The sequence below is a fragment of the Protopterus annectens genome, chromosome 3.part0 (genome assembly GCF_019279795.1).
Source record: "Protopterus annectens isolate FY-2018-M chromosome 3.part0, PAN1.0, whole genome shotgun sequence".
NCBI lineage: Eukaryota > Metazoa > Chordata > Ceratodontiformes > Protopteridae > Protopterus > Protopterus annectens.
Genome location: NC_056731.1, coordinates 33,769,388 through 33,791,311, shown reverse-complemented (window position 1 = coordinate 33,791,311; position 21,924 = coordinate 33,769,388). Strand labels below are relative to the sequence as shown.

The 21,924-nt window shown below is 39.4% G+C and overlaps 1 long non-coding RNA gene across 1 annotated transcript in view; it reads right to left on the bottom strand.

Annotated features, from left to right (window-relative positions):
* The window catches only part of LOC122796244, a 219,189-nt gene that overhangs the window by 156,651 nt on the left and 40,614 nt on the right, over positions 1 to 21,924 (bottom strand). The window contains exon 2 of the long non-coding RNA XR_006363956.1: positions 9,028 to 9,207. This is a non-coding gene — a long non-coding RNA (uncharacterized LOC122796244). The remainder of the gene's footprint in view (positions 1 to 9,027; positions 9,208 to 21,924) is intronic.

Sequence of the window (21,924 nt, the reverse complement as noted above, 5' to 3'; positions counted from 1 at the left end):
ACACTAATAGTACACTAATATTACACTAATATTACACTACTCTCCTAAATTTCTAGGGAGAGATTGCTCAATTTGATGTATGTGAAAAGGAAATAAGTGGTTATTATGTATTTCTTGGACCAAGACAACTAAGAACTCTGGTCAGCTTTTGTTCTTGAGCACCCAGAATGTTTAGGTTTTGATTCTAATTGCTTTTGGTTTGCTAGATAATTCAGTTTAGGTTTTTATCAAAGCCCAGTCCACAACAAGCAGAGTAAGTTCAGTGGACTTCTTCAGAAGGGTTTCAGCCAGACAGAGCGATTAGTGAGGCAGTAACCTGGTTATCTTTTCATATGTGCTAACTATCACTGCATTATCATCCTAAGAGTAGGAAGTCCATGATCAGTCATTCATGGTGAGAGGAATTCTCTGTCTCAGACGTCAATGAAAAACTTCTCAATGTATGTGAAAAGTCAAAGAAACAGCAATGAAGGAAATTAGGTAGTACACTTATGTAAATACTACGCATAACAGTACCTGTACAATTTCATCTTTATATATATATATATATATATATATATATATATATATATATATATATGTTGTACTTTATGGACTCTGCATGTCCTCCCCACGGTCGAGTGACGTCTAAAGACATGCAGGTAGGTGCATGTGTGAATGGGTGAATTTTCTTTGAAGGTTGGGCATTGGGCTGGCAACTCGGCACCGTAAAAATCCTCTGCCAATCATTAGCAGACTGGAGTTCTGCTGTGGCGACCTGTAACCAGGAAAAGCTGAAAGACTTTATATATATATATATATATATATATATATATATATATATATATATATATATATATATATATATATATATATATATATATATATATATATATATATATATATATATATATATTATATATATATATATATATATATATATATATATATATATATATATATCTTCTTCTTCTTTCGGCTTTTACCCGGTTAGGGGTCGCCACAGTGGATCACCTGTCCACTCATGATTGGCAGTGAAGTTTTATGGTGTCGAGTTGCCATCACAGCATAAGAGGTTGCACAGCATAAGAGGAATGTTTGACTTTTGGAAACACATTCCTCTTATGCTGTGCTGATGATGTCATAAGAAGGTAGAAACATGCATGTCCACAGCTAGAGGAGGTTGGCTTTATTGTCCTGAAATTGTCCATAAAAAGACTTAAAAGTAAAAGTAAAAGAAAAAAAAAGGCATGGACATTCAGAATTGCCATTTCGCTGAAACACCTGATATCCTTAAAGGGTAATTTACATATATCCCATGTTGCCTCTGATTCAAGAGATTTAAGGTATCACACAGTGGAAATTCTAGCTTTGCTAGATTATTCCAGAAATATTAGGAACTGAGGAGAATGGATAAGAAACCCTGAGTGGAGAAAGAAAATAGTAGAGATGAAAGAGGTTATACTGGAAACTGAGATAGAAAGAAACGGGAGATGGAGTAAAGAGAAACGAATAAGATATGGGAAACCAGTCTTATCTGTTAATTTATAGCTGCAATTATTTCAATCTGTTGTTTAATAATGGATATCAACTGCTGATTGCTGAGATGTATTACAACTTTATTTAAAGATAGGAGATTCAAACAGATCACTCGGAATCTACTTAAAGCAAATATTTATGCTTATATAATAAAATACTGACTCAGAATCAATATGATGAAGAAACATGATGAGAAAAGAGAGAAAATAGAGTAGGGACTTAAATGGGGACATAAAAAAGAGGAACATGCCCAAATTAAATCAATTAGTAAAAAAGAAAATACTTTTCAGGTGAAAAAAAACACACACAGGGGACAACAGGCAAAATAATGATGTGAGATTAAATGTATCTACATGGTCCTGGGACAACAATTTAAGAACATAGATTTTGACATGACAATAATAACAAAAGGAGCTGTTGTGCAGGATACAGTGAGACTACAAAGCCTGCACCTTCTCATATGTCTCAGCATAAGTGCAACCTGCACCCAAGGGCAGAGGAAAGTTACCTTACTTTTTACCTGCATGGTTAAGGAATAGGGACGACAGAAGGGGGTCTACAGGGAAGGGGGAGGGATGGAGGAACACAGGAGATTACACTCATATCATGCAGATTAAGAGGGGTTTTCTGAAGCACTTAAAATGAGTCAGAATGTGAGAAAGTGAAGCAGAAAGGAGGAGAAATGCATTTATTCCAGAAGATGACATTAAAGGTGAGGGAAACTAAAGTTACAAACTAAAATATACCCTAAAGGTGAGGAATATCATGTCAGATGGAAAAAGAAGACAGAGGTAGCTGTTTTTAAAAGAAATTTTGTTAACCCTTTGAAGACAACTAAAAGTAGGAAACAGAAGTGGGTTATTTTTGCAGGGATGTCTGCATGAAATTTGTGGAGGACATGAAATGCATATGCATGTAACAGAAATAAATTTTTTTTTCAAACGTTGGAAGAAAAAAAGTAGCACTCTCGGATACAGAAATTATACGTAATAACTTTAATTTAATACATAAAAAAGAGAAAGACTGATTTAGTAATAAAGAATAAAACAAAACAAAAAAAGACAGGAAGAGCTGAAAGAGAAGATGATGAAGTTATAGTGGCCAGATATTTGGATGGAGAGATATCAGGAGGATTGACGGTACACTTTTTGAAAGGTGAGGGGAATTCAAGGGAGAAGGACTGAATAGTTAGAAAGAAGGCAGGAAGACAGATAGCAGGGCTAGGGGTATGTGATAGAAGCATAAAATATCACGTCATTCAAGAAAATAGTAAGTATAGCTGGGGTGCTGCACTATGAATGGGGGAGAGCATATGGAAACTCTGGGAAAGAAAGGACTGCTCAGAAAGAATGGCTGAAAGGGTGCTATAGGAAAACCATGCCAAGAAGGAGAAGTAGGACAGGATAAGGCTTGGGGTCTGAATGCAGTTATTTTTAGATGCATGGAATATAAAGAAATGGACAACTGATGAAATAGGAACATTGCAATTAGAGCCTCTAACAATACAGAAAAGACAGGGTAGGGAGACAGAGTGAAAAAAGTAGAGAAGAATTAAAGGCCAGAGGCTGAAATATTATTTTGAATCAAAGAAATTTGAAAGGAGGTACTATGAATCAAGGAGCTAAGGAGCTTTAATGGGATCATGAAGCAAAAACAGGGAAATATTTGGCATTGATTTTTTTCTGCTGCAGGTTGTCTTTCACTTTTGTGGTCATACTACTAGAGTCACTCACTGCTGACTTCAACTCCAGCAAAATTATTTGGTTCTCTCTGGGGTATTCGTAATCAAGAGTACTCCAAATGTTTCCCTTTACTGAATGTGTCTTACCTTTCCAGTGAGGAAATTCTCATGACAATGAGTCTATGTAGTACCCCTTGGCTTGTGTGTGGGGGGGGAGCAACCATCATGCTGTGGCCAGCTGTTATATTGACAGATGGAGTGGCTTACATGCTAAACTATGTACGTGTTGTGTGGACTTGCTATAAGGGATGATTTTAGAGACATCCCCACTCCTTTGCTGATATACCTTTCACACACACACACACACACACACACACACACACACACACACACACACACACACACACACACACACACAGACCCACACACACACACACACACACACACACACACACACACACACACACACACACACACACACACACACACACACACACACTGACATGCAGGTACACACACACACTATGACATGCACATACACATACATACACACACACACACACACACACACACACACACACACACACACACACACACACACACACACACACACACTGACATGCAGGCACACATACACACACACACATACACTCTGACATGCAGATACACATACATACCCACACACACACATACACACACACACACACACACACACACACACACACACACACACACACACACACACAGCATTAGGGTACACACCTAGCACATCCTCCTTCCTTCTACCCCCTGAGAAAGGTGAGCAAGATTCTGCATTGCTACTCTTCTCTCACTCTTGGTCGGCTCCTATGAGTCTATGTAGTACTCCTTGGCTTGTGGGGGGGGGGAGCAACCATTATGCTGTGGCCAACTGTTATATTGACAGACGGAGTGGCTTACATGCTAAGCTATGTACATAGTGTGTGGACCTGCAATAAGGAACGATGTTAAAGACATCCCCACTTCTTTTGCTGATATACCTTTCACACACACACACACACACACACACACACACACACACACACACACACACACACACACACACACATGCACTCTGACATGCAGGTGCACACACACACACACACACACACACGCACTGACATGCAGGCGCACACACACACACACACACACACACACACACACACACACACACACACACACACACTCTCTCTGACATGCACACACACACACACACACACACACACACACACACACTGACATGCAGGCACACATACACACACACACACACACACACACACACATATATACACTCTGACATGCACATACACATACATATACACACACACACACACACACACACACACACACACACACACACACACACACACACACACACACACACACATAGAACACAAGGGTACGCACCTAGCGCATCCTCCTTCCTTCCTTCTACCTCCTGAGAAAGGTGAGCAAGATCCTGCATTGCCACACTTCTCTCACTCTTGGTCGGCTCCTATACCCTCCAGAATGGTAACCACACTTGGATCATCTAGATCATAATCATGGCCTCATCTCTGGCACGGAAATTTCAGCAGAGAGAGAGAAACTGAAAGATGAAAAAGAAGATACACTACAGGAAGACAAAGTATTTAAAAGCAAACAGCACAATTATGAGATAGACTGTATTAGCATCAGGTGTCAGAGGACATTCAAAAGTGAAGCATAATCTTAGAATGTAAGAAAATAATTGATAAAAGGCATAACGAAGAAATCATGGCTAACAAGGTATGAAAAAAATGAAAATAGCAAAAGGGGAGGATGAAGGCTGTGAGTTGCTGATGAACCTCATCTTGTAGTCTTGGGTTTGATTCCTTCACCTACTGCGTGACTCTGAGCAAGTCTCTTAAATTGGCATTACTCCTGAGTCACTGCTGAAAAGATGTAGCTGTCCCTAGTGAGCTTACAGGTTAACACATAAATAAAACAAAGAAGTAGGGTTTGTAAAGCCACAACCTTCAGTCACTCAACTCAACCCAGTTTGATTTTCTTGAGGGAAAATGATGCCTACTAAACCTGCTGGACTTCTTTGAGAAGGTCACCAAGGCAACGGCTGGGGACCTGGCTAAGGCATTCAGTTCAGTACCACACTCAGGTATTGTTTTCAGTTCAGTACCACACTCAGGTATTGTTTTCAATTCAGTACCACACTCAGGTATTGTTTTCAATTCAGTACCACACTCAGGTATTGTTTTCAGTTCAGTACCACACTCAGGTATTGTTTTCAGTTCAGTACCATACTCAGGTATTGTTTTCAGTTCAGTACCACACTCAGGTATTGTTTTCAATTCAGTACCATACTCAGGTATTGTTTTCAGTTCAGTACCATACTCAGGTATTGTTTTCAGTTCAGTACCACACTCAGGTATTGTTTTCAGTTCAGTACCACACTCAGGTATTGTTTTCAATTCAGTACCACACTCAGGTATTGTTTTCAGTTCAGTACCACACTCAGGTATTGTTTTCAATTCAGTACCATACTCAGGTATTGTTTTCAGTTCAGTACCATACTCAGGTATTGTTTTCAGTTCAGTACCACACTCAGGTATTGTTTTCAGTTCAGTACCACACTCAGGTATTGTTTTCAGTTCAGTACCATACTCAGGTATTGTTTTCAGTTCAGTACCACACTCAGGTATTGTTTTCAGTTCAGTACCACACTCAGGTATTGTTTTCAGTTCAGTACCATACTCAGGTATTGTTTTCAGTTCAGTACCACACTCAGGTATTGTTTTCAGTTCAGTACCACACTCAGGTATTGTTTTCAGTTCAGTACCACACTCAGGTATTGTTTTCAGTTCAGTACCACACTCAGGTATTGTTTTCAGTTCAGTACCATACTCAGGTATTGTTTTCAGTTCAGTACCACACTCAGGTATTGTTTTCAATTCAGTACCATACTCAGGTATTGTTTTCAGTTCAGTACCATACTCAGGTATTTTACCCTTTTCTGCAACAGTTTTTTTCCTTCTGTTGTAACATTTGTTTATGGTAGGGAACCACCAGATTGGCTTCCTTTTTTTGGAGGTAAGCGTCTTGGTTCTGTTTGGGGTGGCTCTATCCAAGCAGTTGTGAATATGTTCATACAGTGCAATGGTGTATGATTCAGCAGTTGAACAGCTATTTTCCAACTACATGGGCATTGTAAAGTTTGCACATCTGTTTTTAGGAGCCCAAAGTTTGCTTTGGAGAAGTTATTTACAGTGGTTTCCTTTACGATCGGAGAAGGAGGGATGTGGATATCCATGGTGATTAGCTTGTGGTCAGATCTGACCAGGGAGGAGCTAATTTCAGGTGTAGAGCAGCAGTTGCTAATGTTGGTTATGATCAGATCGAGGATGTTGTTACCCCTGGTGGGGGTAAGAACACGTTGGTCCAAGGCATTGGAATTTATGAATTCCAGGAATCGTTGAGCAAGTGAGTTAGTACTTGAGTAATTTTCCCAGTTTATGTAGGGGCAATTAAAGTCACCCAGTATTAGGGTGTTGGGTTGCACTTTGGTATTTTCCAGGATGTTTAGGAATGTGGAGTGGGAGTCTTGGTACATGGTAGGGGACCTATAGCTGGCAATCACCTGGATTGCTGTCTTGCCCAGTGTTAGTTGTACATGGAGTATCTCCAAAGTGTTGTGTTGGACTACTAGTCTGGAGGTGTGTATATCCTTTATGAATATGGAGACACCACTGCTTTTAGTGCTTTGGTCCAGGTTTTGGGGCCTAAAGGTGTGGTATGATTTATAGCCTGGTAGTGCAGGGGTGCTCTCTGGAGCCTTGAACCAGGTTTCAGTTACTGCACAGACATCAATGTTCTCCATTTTAAGGAGGGTTTTGAGTGAGTGCATTTTGAGATTCAAACTTTTAGCTTAGAGACTTAGTAGCCAAACTACCTACAAGAAGAGAAACAGAGCATCAGTGAGGGATTTGTTTTCTTCTGCTCACAGACAACTGGGTTTTACTAGCAGAAGATGTGAAGTGGGCACTGCCAACAGTTTTAGGGCAGCTTGAAATAATTAGTAAGGAGTCAGAGTCAGAATGGAACAGGAAAAGAAGTGATGCTAAGAACAGGAAAGGCTTGTGGAAAAGGGATATAGGAGACATTCAGGAACACCATGATTCACAGTATCTAAGCCTAGATACAGGTGGTCATTTGGGAGTAAAAATTCTAAATATTTATGAAAGGATGAAGACTGAGACAGAAGAAGTGCTGGAAGAGAAGAAATAAAGCATTTTGATTGAGTGTATAAATATTGTGAAAACAATGTTAGGAATAACAGTGTAATTTGTCCTGAAGGACTCTTCTGTGAGTTGGGAAAGACCAGTGCTAAACAAACACTATCCAGAAAATCTGTGGAAAAGTGAGGATATGAAGGAGGACGCATACTGAAAGGACATGTGGAGGCTGTGCAGTTTAAAATTTGTTAGTACTCCCAACACTTCTTTTTAAAGTCCATCAGTGGTTATGAGGGGGTTAGAAATGGTTAAAAAAGCAATTAAGTAACTGTGTATGAAAAATGATGATAATTATTTGATTAGTAGACAGCTGTCATCCTGATCCTGTGTGAAATTCAAAAGTAAGGGAACAAATGGACTGTGTCTAATTTGGGGGGGGGGGGCTTAGTGGTTGACAGACACAGGGGCAAAAATCATCTAGGAAAAAAGAAAGTGGAATGGGAAGTGGCTGTAGAAATATGGGGAGCTGGAAAGGAGATCTGGATAGGTCAGGATAGGTTTAGGATAAACAAATGAGAATTAAACATAAATGGTTTTGCAGTTCAGCAAAGATAGCAAAGAAAAAAAGAAGGAATCTAGTAAAAACTGGAGATGTGAAATGGGAATACTGGGACATTCAACATGTTCTGCTGATGCACATGGGGTCAAATAAGTTTGTGAAAAGGTCATAGGATTGAAGTGAGTGAAGGGGAGAATTGTAATGGGGGAGCAGAAGAAAGTTCAAGGAAACAGTGCTTTGACATTTAGTGAAGGATAAAAAGATTCAATATGAAAAACTGGAATGGGTGAAGATGGCTGTTACGTGGAAATGAGGGAAAAAATTACAAACTTTACAGGTAATGAAAAAATATAAACTGGGGAGGGTGGAAGAGCATGAATTTGGAGAAGATGATAAAATACCGTACAGCAGAGGTGCAACTGTTGGTTTAAATGTAGAGATGAAGGCTGAACATCTGGGGGGGAGACAAGTGAAAATAGGAAAAGGATGAAAGAGAATTCAGAGAGGTAGTAGTAAGGCCAGGAACATGAGAGAGAGAATACATAGGAGGGAGGGGACAAGACACATGACAATAAACATATCAAAGGAGGAGCTGGAGAAATATACAACAGGGCTGTCTCCAAGTGAGGAAGGAATGGGTTGGGAGGAAAATAAAGTACAAGACAATTAAGGAGAAGATATATACACACACACACACACACACACACACACGTGTGTGTGTGTGTGTGTGTGTGTGTGTGTGTGTGTAATATAACACACATATAAATTTGGAACCATGGAAATATGTGTGCTCTTCGGGTTTTAGTTGATTACACGACTGATTGCATTTGAATATATTTATAATTAAGAAAATTCATCATGTACTTGTGGCAGATGTGAAACTAATAAAATTATGTAATAAAAAAAAAAGTTGATTCTCTGATGTGAGTGACATATTAAGACAAAATAAAACAAGTACTAGGGCATCAGGCATTATTATTACCAAGATTTGTCAGTTACTCTGTGCAGTTACTGCTGTACAGCCGCAGTGAAGCCCATCTCACCTGTGCATTTCTGCAGTTCTTAACATGATAGTCATTGCTGGATTGTAGAGTGCGTACCATAGTCAAAGAAATAACAAAGAAAATGCCGGATAACACACATCTTCGCTTATCAAACCAGCTGCTGCTCAATTGTTCATTTATATGCTCTGCATTTTTGTGCAATCCTGTCTGGATGCCACTCTAACCCAAAGAGAGAGAGAGAGAGGGAGAGAAAGAGAAAACAGTTTTATTGTTCTTCCTAAAGTTATAATCAAAACAGATATAAAATAATTAAATGCGTTACAGAATACACACAGAACAAGACAGGTATGAAACTTCATTATAAAGTTAAGTAAACCCCATGTTTAAGTGTTATTTTTTAAGCGTACTTAACATCTGTTAAAAAAATCAGTAGATCTGATAAAAAGGCTTATCCTTGGTAACTTGAACCACTAAACCTACAGGCATTAGGACCACTCAACACACCAAACTTTCTCGGGCTGCCAAGTATTTTCTCAGGCTGCTAAGTACCTCCCCCATCATGCAACATACAGCATCTCTTTCATTCCCTTTTCAGATCTTTGTTGCTGCGCTAAGAGCTTGGATGAACATCTCTATGGCCCCAAGCTGCTTTTCCAAATGTTTAGCAAAAAAAAAAGAAAAAAGAAAAAAAAAGTGGCAGTGAACGATGAACCTTTCTGATACTTTGTATTTTAACACATACTTGATATGCTTGTGATTGCTGTGCATCTTTCCTGTTCAATATGCCACATCTGGATGAAATAATGAATCATAGGTTACAGAATATCCTGAGTCTTTACAGAGTTTATAAAACATCCTAAAATCTTAGTTTGTAACTATGTATAAACAGTGCGCATTTTAATGTTTTCAATCCTTTTGATACTTTGCTTAAACATGTATTAGATATGCTTGTAATGTTTGCTGTTCATCTTGCCAATGTTTATGTCTGTATGCATAAAACTTTCCTTTCTCTTGTCTATTGTAACTCCTGGGCTGTAGCTGAAATGGGTCCACCTCAAATTAGTCCACTGCCCTAGTAAACAAGCAAACAAAAATAAATAAATGAGTAAACAAATAAACAAGCTAATAAGTGATGTGATTTTATCACTTCAGTTTAATTGTCCTGACTGCTTGCATCAAAACTTTCCTGTTAATCTTTTTTTTTTTTTTGTCTGGGGCATATACCCTCCACAACAGTATTATTGTCTGCCTGCTTAGTTATTGTGTGTGTGTGTGTGTGTGTGTGTGTGTGTGTGTGTGTGTGTGTGTGTGTGTGTGTGTGTGTGTGTGTGTGTTTCTAATTTTAATTGCTCTTCTGCAGTGGCCTTTGCCATCTTCATAAAAAAGAAAGAAGGCATTGTTATCTATTGTCTAAGAGAACCATTCCTTCCACCCATCATTCGCAAAACACACACATTCAGTATGCCATATGCTTGAGGAAACCTATGGTCCTTCCATGGGTTCAAGCTCTGCTGTAGTCTCACCTTCCACACTCAGTCATAAGGAGGATGAATTACATCTTCACCTTCACAAGACGTGAATGTCAGCACAAACTTCAGAGTTAAAAGGATTCCGCTGAGCCTGTACTTCTTCCTTAAACTTGATGTCACCTAACCATTGATCTTAAAGATGATGAAACACTCAGTGGCTCCATGAAGAAGTCCAAGATTCTGAAACACCCATGTATCTCCTCTCCAGTACTTACTGTCATGGTATAGTCAAAATCTCCAGCTTCTTCACTTGTAGATGATTCAAAGCCTAATAAAGAGGCTCCTCTATATCAGATTCTAAGTCCTCATTGTCAAGGCCTTCAAAAACAAGGTAAGCCCACACCCCAGTGGTACTCAGTTTCATCTATGGCAAGATCACATCTTCGACTGTACTCATCTGAAACTTTCTGGTGCAGATTCTCCCTTCTGCACTTTTGACAGGGAACAGAGTTAAGCACTACTTGTATACCTTACCGCTGAATGCTGAGACTTTCATTGCTGGCCCACATTGTTGGCACTTTCCCTAAAGAGTCCAGCACTGACTGCCACAGCATCAGTGTTGATGCCCCAACCCAAGCCATTTGCAGAGCTATCAAAGTCGAATTTGACACTGATGTTCAGGGTTATGACACATTCAACTTTAGAGATTACAAAATGTCTCAATGTTATTGCCAATACTGTCAAGTTTGACAGTGACTTCAGGATTTGGTCTCATTTTTGGGCAATCAGCAGTGACATTGATTCCTATATTATTTTTGGTGCCTATGTTGGGGTCATTGAATTCAGAGCCTGAGAATCTGAACCAGGTTGCTTCTGGGCTGATACAGTGATAGACGCAGGTATCATTTCTGAGGCAGCAGACATTATTGTTGTGATTTCCCCCCCTGGACAGGCCTTTTAGGAAAGTTACTTTTATCTGCTACTCCCTAAGGAGTGATTTTTGAGTCATGGGGCTTGTAAGTTGTTATTAAAAGCAAACAAGCTTAAACCCTCCTACAGTTACTCAGGTCATTTCAGCCACTGAAAAAAAGTTTATCTCAGCTTCAGATCCTTCTCTTCCTCTGAAGATGCAGAGGAAGGCTATGTGCAAGAGGAAGCATTTAGATTCACCTGCCAAATATTCCACTGTAGATTTTGTCAATGAAGAGGACACCAAATTTCTTGTGTCCCCTTCTAATGATAATATACCCAAGGAAGTCCTAGAGAAGATGTGTCAGAGAAAGTGCTGGACAACTGACTAATTTTTCTGAACAACAGTTGCTACAGAAGACTCTTGGGTCTGCTCAACAATATTCTTGAGTGGGCATATCACTGGTCAGCATTTTAAAGAGTGCCACCAGTGCTTTCCCAGATTACAAAAAAGTGTATTCAGCATCATCCCTGATACTACATTCTCTAGCTGAAGACTCCTAAGGTGGCTACCTTGATGTTGGCAGCTGCTCTTGAGAGGAATCTTACACCTCAGAATCCAGTGACCAACCAACCAGATAAGGAGTCCAGACAAGTAGGCTGACTATTGAAACATATATATGTCTTCTCTACTTTCTCTTTCATGGTGCTCAGACACCTGACCCACGTGGTGGAATTTCAAAGAGATGAATTTGATGAAGCTCCCTAAAAAATTAGCTAATTTTCTGACAGCTCTGTTAAAGATAAGTTGCTGTCCCAATCTACAACAGTATCCACATTGGTAGAAACTATGATGCAGCTATCTTTTAATGCCCCAGATTGCTTTGCCAGGTCCAGGGGAGCTAGCATTACAGCTTGCTATCAATTGACCTATTGAGTGACCCTTAAGTATGCCCCATCCAAGGGGCTGTGTCACTATGGCCAGAAGTTAGGGCATGCATGGAGTGCATGGAAAAACAGGGTGAGACTCTTACAGCTGTTTTTTTTTAACTACTAGTTTTTTATTGCCTCCTGCATTCATCAAAAAAAATGAAATTTGTGCCAGGGTACTAGAGATTTTTACCTTGAGCCAATAAAGTATTTTTGTATTGCCAGTCCTCTTTATTTTGTTCAGTTTTGTAGCTTAGTAGTTTTGAGGACAAATTCAAACTTCCTGAAGGTACATTTTGCAAAATGCAGACAAGCACCCAACAGCAATGATTTAGGCATGCTCATTAACATAAAAAACAGCAATCTGTGAAGAACCAAAAGAATTTCATGCAGGTCATAGTTCCAAAAGCAGGGGTTTTCAGCATTTGGTGGATCACAGTGATTTGCCTACAGGTAACCAGCAGCAGCCCTAAGACCTTGCCTGACTGCCTCCTTTGGAGGCAGATTGGAGGGATCATCTCTCCTTCCACCCATCAGCTTGGAAGACCTTAACCAAGACAAGTGACTGAGGACACATATCCAGGAGTTATGCTGTTCCCTTTCTTTACACCCAATTTTCTTATCTCCTCCCCTGCTGGTTATCCACTTCACTGGAAGAAAGCATCAAAAACAAATGGCTTAAACTATTTAAACAAAATATCCCTCTAACAGTTCCCACTAAATCAGACTGTGCCCAGATACTACTCTGGATTCTTTATAGTGACTTCCTGTGTTTACAGTATCACCTCTAATTTTTATGGTGCAGTTCTGCATTTTATGGAACACAGTTGCTTTCTTCGTATATCCTTACTGCTCATGTTACCACAGTTTTACTTACTTTGCATTGTTTTGATTGTGTGGAGCTTTTCTTCCCGGGCCTCCTCTGAAAATGGACCGGTGTCCAGTCAGAATTTCCCGGTAAACAAATGCAAATAAATAAATAAATAAATAGTGGCAAAAAAGGCAAATGACATCTGGTCAATTTTGGATCTAAGCAGCCTACAATATGGTCTTGGCACAGCTGGTCCCTCTCTGTCTTGCAGAAGGAGACTGGATTTGCTCTTTGGATATCCACCCTAACTACCCAAACATCAAGATTGTGAAGTACTATAAGGGGGCATATATTTCCAAGTCACTGCCAGTTATTATCAGTTATGGACTCCTGCATTTTGTGTCACCTCAGCCCCTGGACAGCTTAGCAAAGGCACATATCTGCTCGTAAGTACACTTGTGGTGACAAGGAGCCTAAGTGTTTCCATATCTGGGTGAATTAATTCTTGCCATCCCATCTATGTAAAACCTAATGTTGGTGAGGGAGTCTCTGATCACCTTGCTCCATTCTGTAGGAATAACACTGAATCTGGCCACATCTTAACCATAACCTGCTTAGCTGCTCATGTTTATGGGCCATAGTTTACACACAAACATATGAGCAGCAACACTCCCGAAGAACAGAGCTCAGTCTCTTCAGGCCACAGCTTCCTCTGTTCTTGTATACTTTACACACACTTGTTGCCTCTGCCTTAAGGTGCTAGGTCTCATGACAGTGGTCATACTCGTGGCTCCTCATGCAAGATACCACATAAGAGTTTTATAATGTGGTCTTCAGATTCAGTGGCCTTAGAACATGAATACTGCAGTGCATCAGATTGACATTTCCAGTCTTGCAAGTGCTATATAGTCTGGTAAATAGGAGTCAACAGATTTACTTCACTAATCTCTTCTACCACCACTCCACCCCACCCCCTGGTGACAGCCTCCACAGATGCACGTGCCTTGGGGAGGGGGATGTCAATGGATAGACGGTTCAGGGTGTCTGGACATCATCATAAGTATCTCTTCACCTCAACATATAGGAGAAGAGACTAGTCCTACCGATCCTACAAGTCAGGGTTTTAGCTAAGTTAGTTGGTGCCCTGACCCATGCCCCATTTGGCACCCCACTCTGTGTGAAGCTGACGACCAAACACAAAAAAAGGCCTTGATGCAGCTAAGCAGTGAGCTATCTGTGATATATACGTGTATATATATATATATATATATATATATATATATATATAGGTTGAGGACAACTCACTGACTAGCCATTTCACTGAAAAACAATCCAGTCAGTCAAAATGTGTGAAAGCTCGCTTCACTGAAAGACTATTTAATCAAATTGAAAATAGCTGAGCTGTAAAACAATCAAAAAACTTAAGACAAAAGCATTGAAAAAAGATTTTTTTGAAAGGGAAGCCCCTGTGACCCCAGAGCCCCCTTATTTAAATATAATAACTTCATGGTTGTACGACTGTGTAAAAAAAGTGAAAATGCCATAAACGAAGAGTCACTACCATTGCACAAACAGAAACCGTATCAACAGAGATTATGTATAAATCACTACAGGCATCAGATAAAGCTTTATCATACATGTCTATGTATTTCTGCTCATGTATTCCACAACTGTGTGCAGCAATGCCATATCAAATCATTCAGCAACACTGGCTTCGAACCATTTAGACACTTTGATTTCTCAATCAGTGGAATTGTCATTAGATAAAATGACATAAATCCACAGACACACACCTATATATATATATATATATATATATATATATGTGTGTGTGTGTGTGTGTGTGTGTGTGTGTGTGTATATATATATATATATATATATATATATATATATATACACACACACACACACACACACACACACACACACACACACACACACACACACTCACACATATGCATACACACACATTTGACAGATATAGTTATAGATATAGATATAAATATAAATATTTATAAATATAGATGTCTTGGCTCCACCAACATGTTTGCTAAACTGTAACAAGGAACCATGATAGTGTTTTGCTACACAGCTCAGTGATTCAGGAAACAAAGATCTTCAGGCTGAAAAAACATCTGTTATCTGTCTACATAATGGCTCTGTTAAACTATATCAACCTCCCTGGTTACACATGGATGCATATTAACCCAAATTATGAGAACATATTTACACAAACAAGTAAAAGGTCTGAAAACAAAAATTATGACAAGTTTTCTTTAACATTAGACATGTTGGAAATAATCTCAAAGAGATTAATACCAATACCAGATTGGCAAATGTATACAAACTGATCATCCAACAAATAATAAGATCCAACCAAATGACCACAGTTACAAAGAAATATATCATTTCATGCATTAGAGATAATACCAAAAACACTGATTTTTGAAGTGTGTCAGTAAGACAACAACCTCACTCCTTTGGGATTTTTTTCCCCTGGAAATGCATACACAAAGCATTCTACACACCATACAAATGTTTTAAAAATGTACAACACACAAGATATATCGCATGCTGGAGATGTGATAAAATGGTAAATGTGGATTGGAAAGATATCTTTTATTGATACATGAATCTAAGAGATTATTGGTTTAGCATAGAAGAATTTTTTAAGGCATTGTGGAGTAATAAATTATCATTTGAGTAAATCATTAATCGTGTTTAATGGACCAATACCTATTTGCATCCCAAAAGATCAACACATCTTACTATGGACTCTTTTGGCAACATCCAGGAAAATGTTCACCAGAAACTGTGAGACCAACAGATTACCCACGTTTCAAGATTTCATTCAATTAATCACTGAAGTATGTTTAATTAAGGTTCTACTATAAGTGTTTGAACCCCAAGTGTTCAAAAACAAGTGTCTCAGAGCCAGATATTAAATGTCTTGCAGCTCATGTAGGTCGTCACTCACACTCAGTCTTGAACATGAGTTCAGGCAAGCAACGGTTGTATCTTACAGAAACACATTATCTAAATTCAAGTGAGGTAAGTGCAGCAGCTGTAAGAAGGGAGTCGTAGGGGGTTTATGTAGATATGGTTTCAGGCAGTGTTCCAAAAGGGGACTTAAGTTTAAGGAAAGGGAGGGGAATTTTAGGGTTAGGGAACAGGAAAGGAATGTTAAGGTTAGGGAATGGGAGGGGAGTTTAGGGTTAAAGAGTGGCAGAGGAGTTTTAGATTTAGGAACAGAAAGGGGAGTTTAAGTTAGGAAGTAGTCAGGAAATTTAGGTTTAAGGAAGGGGTTGACATTTTAGGTTTAGGGAGTTATTGGGGACTTTATGTTTAGTGATGGAGAGTAGAATTTTAGGATTATGGAGTGAGGGCTCAGGATTTGAGTGGAAGTTGTTTTAGGGTTAGAGTTTGATCTCTGGTAGGGCTATATAGTTTAAAATGGTTGAGTGTTGAGATGGCTAAGTAGTTAAGTAAGATCCGTGTAGTTTGAGTTAGAGCACTTTCCTTTACAGCAAGTGGCAGTGAGCAAGTGTGCCATGAGCCACTAGCACCAGCACTTGTAGTAGTACAGTTTCCATGAATTATAAGATGAACCCCCCAAATTATAAATTCTGGGCTCAGTTAAAATTATTAGATGAATTTAACAAAGATTATTAAGAAAATACATTTTTTTTATTATTATTTTATTTTTTATTTATATGTAGAATGTAAAATGACTAGTATAAGAAATGTAATTGGATTTTTTTTCTTTTTATAGTATGTTATGCTTGAATTATATATTGTTTTAATTTGTTAAATAAAAAAAAAAACTAATAAAGAATTAAACAACATTACGCTGTTTATGAAAACCACAAAGCTTCCTTTTATTATTGTGCAGAATAAAGTCAAAGGTTCTGAATAAAAACTATTAAATATAAAAACAATGTACAAAATTAGAAGACATTGGAAATAAATCAGAAGAAGAATTTATATTTTTATGTACTTCAAAGGGAACAAAAGGCTCACATTTTAATTTGATGTATATAGAATATTTTGGAAATAATAATAATCACCATCATTATTATTGTCATCATCCCAAATGTTAATTGGGAGTGCACATAGATTTTTGGCACTGATGGCATGAAATAAGTCCTCTCTAAGAACTTTTAGCAGGTTTGCAGTGTATCAGCAGAAAGATCATATTTTAAAAACTTTATGAGCACCTGCTAAGAATGTGGACATGGGTTTAAAATGTGTCAGGCAAAATACTGTTATCACCCCCTGATCACACTATCAAAAAAGTTCCCTTTTTTCGAAAGGACAGAATATCAAAGACAAAACTTCAAAACCTACATTTTTATACCCCCAAATCCCTGTATCTTCTGCTAAGATATATAATTAACTCCAGACCTCAAAACTTTGAGGAGAAAATGTTTCAGATTATGCACTGCAATCCAGATTGTAAGTGTAACTTGTGCATCTGTCATTCTCATCTGTATGTAAAATCTGTGATCTAACATTTCGAACTCAGCAAAAGCAGATTTGATTAAATGATCTAGAGCAAAGAAAATGCAATTTAGTGTCACCAGTACTTATCTGAACAACACTTTTTAGGATATGCAGTTATGAGAGGAGTTAGAAGTGAAAGTGCATTAGATATGAAGAGTCGATTGGCGATGAAAAAGGCCCCTGACTGATATTACAAACAGCAGGCTGAGTTGTGGTGGAAGTGATTGCTAAGAGCAGGGAGTTCCCACATAGTGATCTATTGGCAGAGGGTATGGCTGAGGTGGCTATCACAGAATTGGATGGACAGTATAGAGTAACATACTACCAGCACTAGGCAGTAGGGAATCAGCAAGGATACATAGAGCCAGTTTAACTAAAAGTTGAGAGAGCATGCAAAGGTGCAGCTCGGTGAGTTACTGGGGAGGATGAGTCATTGGAAAGAGCTACTCTACCCCAGCAATGAAGAGATAGTAGAATTTAAAGTTTGGTTGGAAATAACCATTAAATCTGATTTGTAATAGGGAAGCAACACAAAAACATAGTATAATACTGAAGCAGGTGCTCTGAAGGTTCCAAAGTAATGTTCAGTAATTTAATAATCTTAAGAAATAAAATAAATGAAGTGCAGTAAATAATAACACCAGAGAGAGCTGGTATAACTGGGGAAACATGGGCCAGTGGAAAAAGGGACTGAAATATGATTATTCGCTCATTATAAAAAGGGAATAGGGAAGCTTCAAGTTTGTGGTAGGGGTGCAAGCCCACAGTAGACATTTTGTTAGCAGTAGCTACTAATTTACTGACTGCAGCCAGCCCTAGAGCTTGTCCAAGCTTGATGAGTTTCACTGCACTTCATGTGCAGTTGTGACAGCCTTTAAAAAACATTAGGTCACTGGCACAGAATGTGATCTGTAACACTGTAAGTCAAGCATGAGGTCATGATCTAATTTATAAACAGAGAGAAAACTAGGCCCCCAAGAACACATACCTGGGAGAGTTCAGTGTAAAGCAAGCCCAATTTTACAGCAGTATGGACCACAAACTGCTTGGAATGCCCTGGCTATAAGGCAGCACTTAAGCCTTGCAATATGGCCTTCTACAAGATAAGCTTTATTGAGTTTTGGTAGGTGCAAGGACTGACCTATAAACTCAGATGCTCTTCTTACCTGCACAGATAGTGTTCCATTTAGAAGAAATATATTACAGGGCACATAGCAACACATTATAGACACTTTGGATATTACACAGTTTTAGTAATGGTGGTGTGCCCTACACTTAACTAACATACTAGGTGGTTGGGAGACAGTAATGGATTAATGCTGGGGTATGTGTCACAGTATCAGTCTATGCCTCATACCTGAGTGCTGTAATCTATGCCCACACAGCCTTAAGTATGACTGTGTAAGTGTATAACTGCATTGTAGCACATACAGGATGACAACATTGTGCAATATGGACCAGTTGGGCAAGCCTAACATATAGAAAGGTGTACTGAAATTTAGAAATATAACCTATATCATGCTTATTAGCCATTATTGCATACTAGTCACTTATTTGTATGCCATTTAAATACATCTAGAAGTGTATTAGTTCTGGTTTAAGCACTTGGACTTCAGGCCAGTTATTTTACATTAAGAAGGTTCAAGGTCTGCACTCTTGTGGGAGGAGAGGCTGGACTCTGCCCTTCTGAGCTGGGAATTTCTGGTTAAAGGCTTATAGTGCCTGCATATTTGAACTGTTTCTTACTGAAATTGGTGCGCCTTGTTTGCTGTAGCATAGACTAGAGCCAGGCCTGCTGAATCCTAGCTTTGTTTGCATAACTTGAACACTAATCCAGGCCTTCTTAAAAGTATTCAATTGTATTTATTACTGCTTGGTAGTAACCTGATTAAAGTGTAGCCATCATTCTAAGCCTTTTGGTTTAAGTACTTGGGCTTCAGACCAGTTGTTTTACATTAAGAAGGTTTGCGGTCTGCACTGTTGTGGCAGGAAAGGTAGCTTACATCCTTCTAAGTTGGGAACTGCTGATTGAAGGCTCAGTGTCTGTTATTCTAAAAGTGTATTAATTCTGGTTTAAGCACTTGGGCTTCAGGCCAGTTATTTTACATTAAGAAGGTTCGTGGTCTGCACTCTTGTGGGAGGAGAGGCTGGACTCTGCCCTTCTGAGCTGGGAATTTCTGGTTAAAGGCTTATAGTGCCTGCATATTTGAACTGTTTCTTACTGAAATTGGTGCACCTTGTTTGCTGTAGCATAGACTAGACCCAGGCCTGCTGAATCTATTTGTTTGTATAACTTGAGCACTAATCCAGGCCTTCTTTTTTGAAGAAGGTTCCCCTGCACCCCAGTGGCAGGAGTGTGCAGTTAGAACTTGTCTGACTGAAGACTACAGGAACAGGGCTCAGTTTTGAGATTTTTTTAATGGTTAATTGGGTAATTTGTTTAAAAGCCTTTTCTGATTGCTTGTAATCATCTAAAGCTGTTTCAAGTGTATTTTTTTACTGTTTTTTACTGTTTTTGCCTTGTCTTTTCAAAAAAAATGTTTTCTTTGTTTCCCACCTTTCTAAGCTAGTATAGTCCAGTTTACCGGCTAGTGCTGAATTCAGGGCTGTGTTACAAGTTTCTGAGTTGCCCATACCTTACTTGGATAGAAGGAAGTTTCTCTGTTCACCTGTGAGAGAGGGAGCTTTGAGCAGCCATCTGTCCCTGGAGGAGTGGTTCCTGCCCAGAAGTTAGTAGTTTATAGGCCATTTTGGGCTAATTTCTATTGCTTTCATTTCCCTGCTGTAAAAACCGCGTTTGCATGGTTTTGCACATCTGGGCAGCGCCGGTTAGCTAGGGTTAAATGCATCTCAGCTCCACCAAGTCTCCTCTGCAGTTTTTCCCTTGAAAGTAGTCTAACTCTCAACCTAAGCACTTAAAAAGCATCCTACAGTCCAGCACTTGCTCAGACCTAATAGCAAGCACTAATATACCCCGACACTTGATTGCCCAGCAGGGCAAGGCTTATTATTCACCCCTCACCAACCAAGCAACTAAGCAGCTCACCCTACTATTCAGGCATGACCAAAGGGCAATTTCAGGTATACTATCCAGTCCAGCTGGTGAACCTGGGTATCCTGAGGCAAGATTACAACTGCCTCATGTACACAGACAACCCTCTCCTCCTACCACAAAACATTAACATATGCGAGAGATGCAATTATATAGCTAAATTGCAGGCTAAGCTCTCTCCACCTAAGACTGGAACAGGCAGTCATGAGGAGAAGGTTAACACTTGCACCACACCTCCAGCCTCACACAGACATACTAAACCAGCACTGGCAAAAAATACACATAAATACATGAAATCATACTCGGAGGCTCTAAATAAAAACCTGCAAAAGCATCACAGACCTCCAAAGCAGACAAACATAAAACCTGCGCCTCCCATCACAAACCAGACAACACATAAAACACAAAATCAGTGTGTCGCACAATCACAGCCCTTAAGATGAAATAACATACCTAACACACTAGTAAAAGGCGACTCTATAATCAGGCACACTGACGTCCCACTCACTAGGTTGGAAAAGGTTACTGTTAGCTGCCTGTTGGGATCCAGAAAATGCCACATAACATAAGCACTCAGGTCACTCCAGAACAAGTACAAATATGACTCTGTCATTGTTCATGTTGGTGTGAATGACCTGAGATGTACCTCCCTGGACTACATGAAAAGAGACATGGAAGAGCTCTCTGATCATGTAGCCCAGGCGGTTATGACCCTGACCCTGAGTAGCATCCTGCCCTTACCAAGTATGATACCACAGTATAAAGAAAAATGATCAATTTCAACAATTGGCTAAGCTTCTGGGGTCATTCAAAGAGGATTCAGTGTCAGCCTGGGATGACATGCTCGACAAGCCTTGTTGCTTCGCAAGAGACGGCTTGCACCTGTCACCCCTAGGCTGCTGAACACTGGCCAAGTCTCTTGCTGCCCCCATAGTGCCTTTTTTAGGCAAGGCTCAAAAGTCAAGCCCACCTCCATAAACAGCACAAATAAAAAAAATGAGGGTTATGCTACTCAATGCCAGGAGTTTAAATCTCAAAATGCACACGCTCGAAACACTCCTCAGTATGGAGAACGTCGACATCTGTGCAGTAACTGAAACCTGGTTCAAGGCTCCACAGAGCACCCCAGCACTACTGGGCTACAACTCATACCACATATTTTGGCCACAGAACATTGACCGAAACACAAAAGGAGGGGGTGTATCCATATTCATCAAGGACACCTACACCTCCAGCTTAGTGGCGCAGCATGATACCTCAGA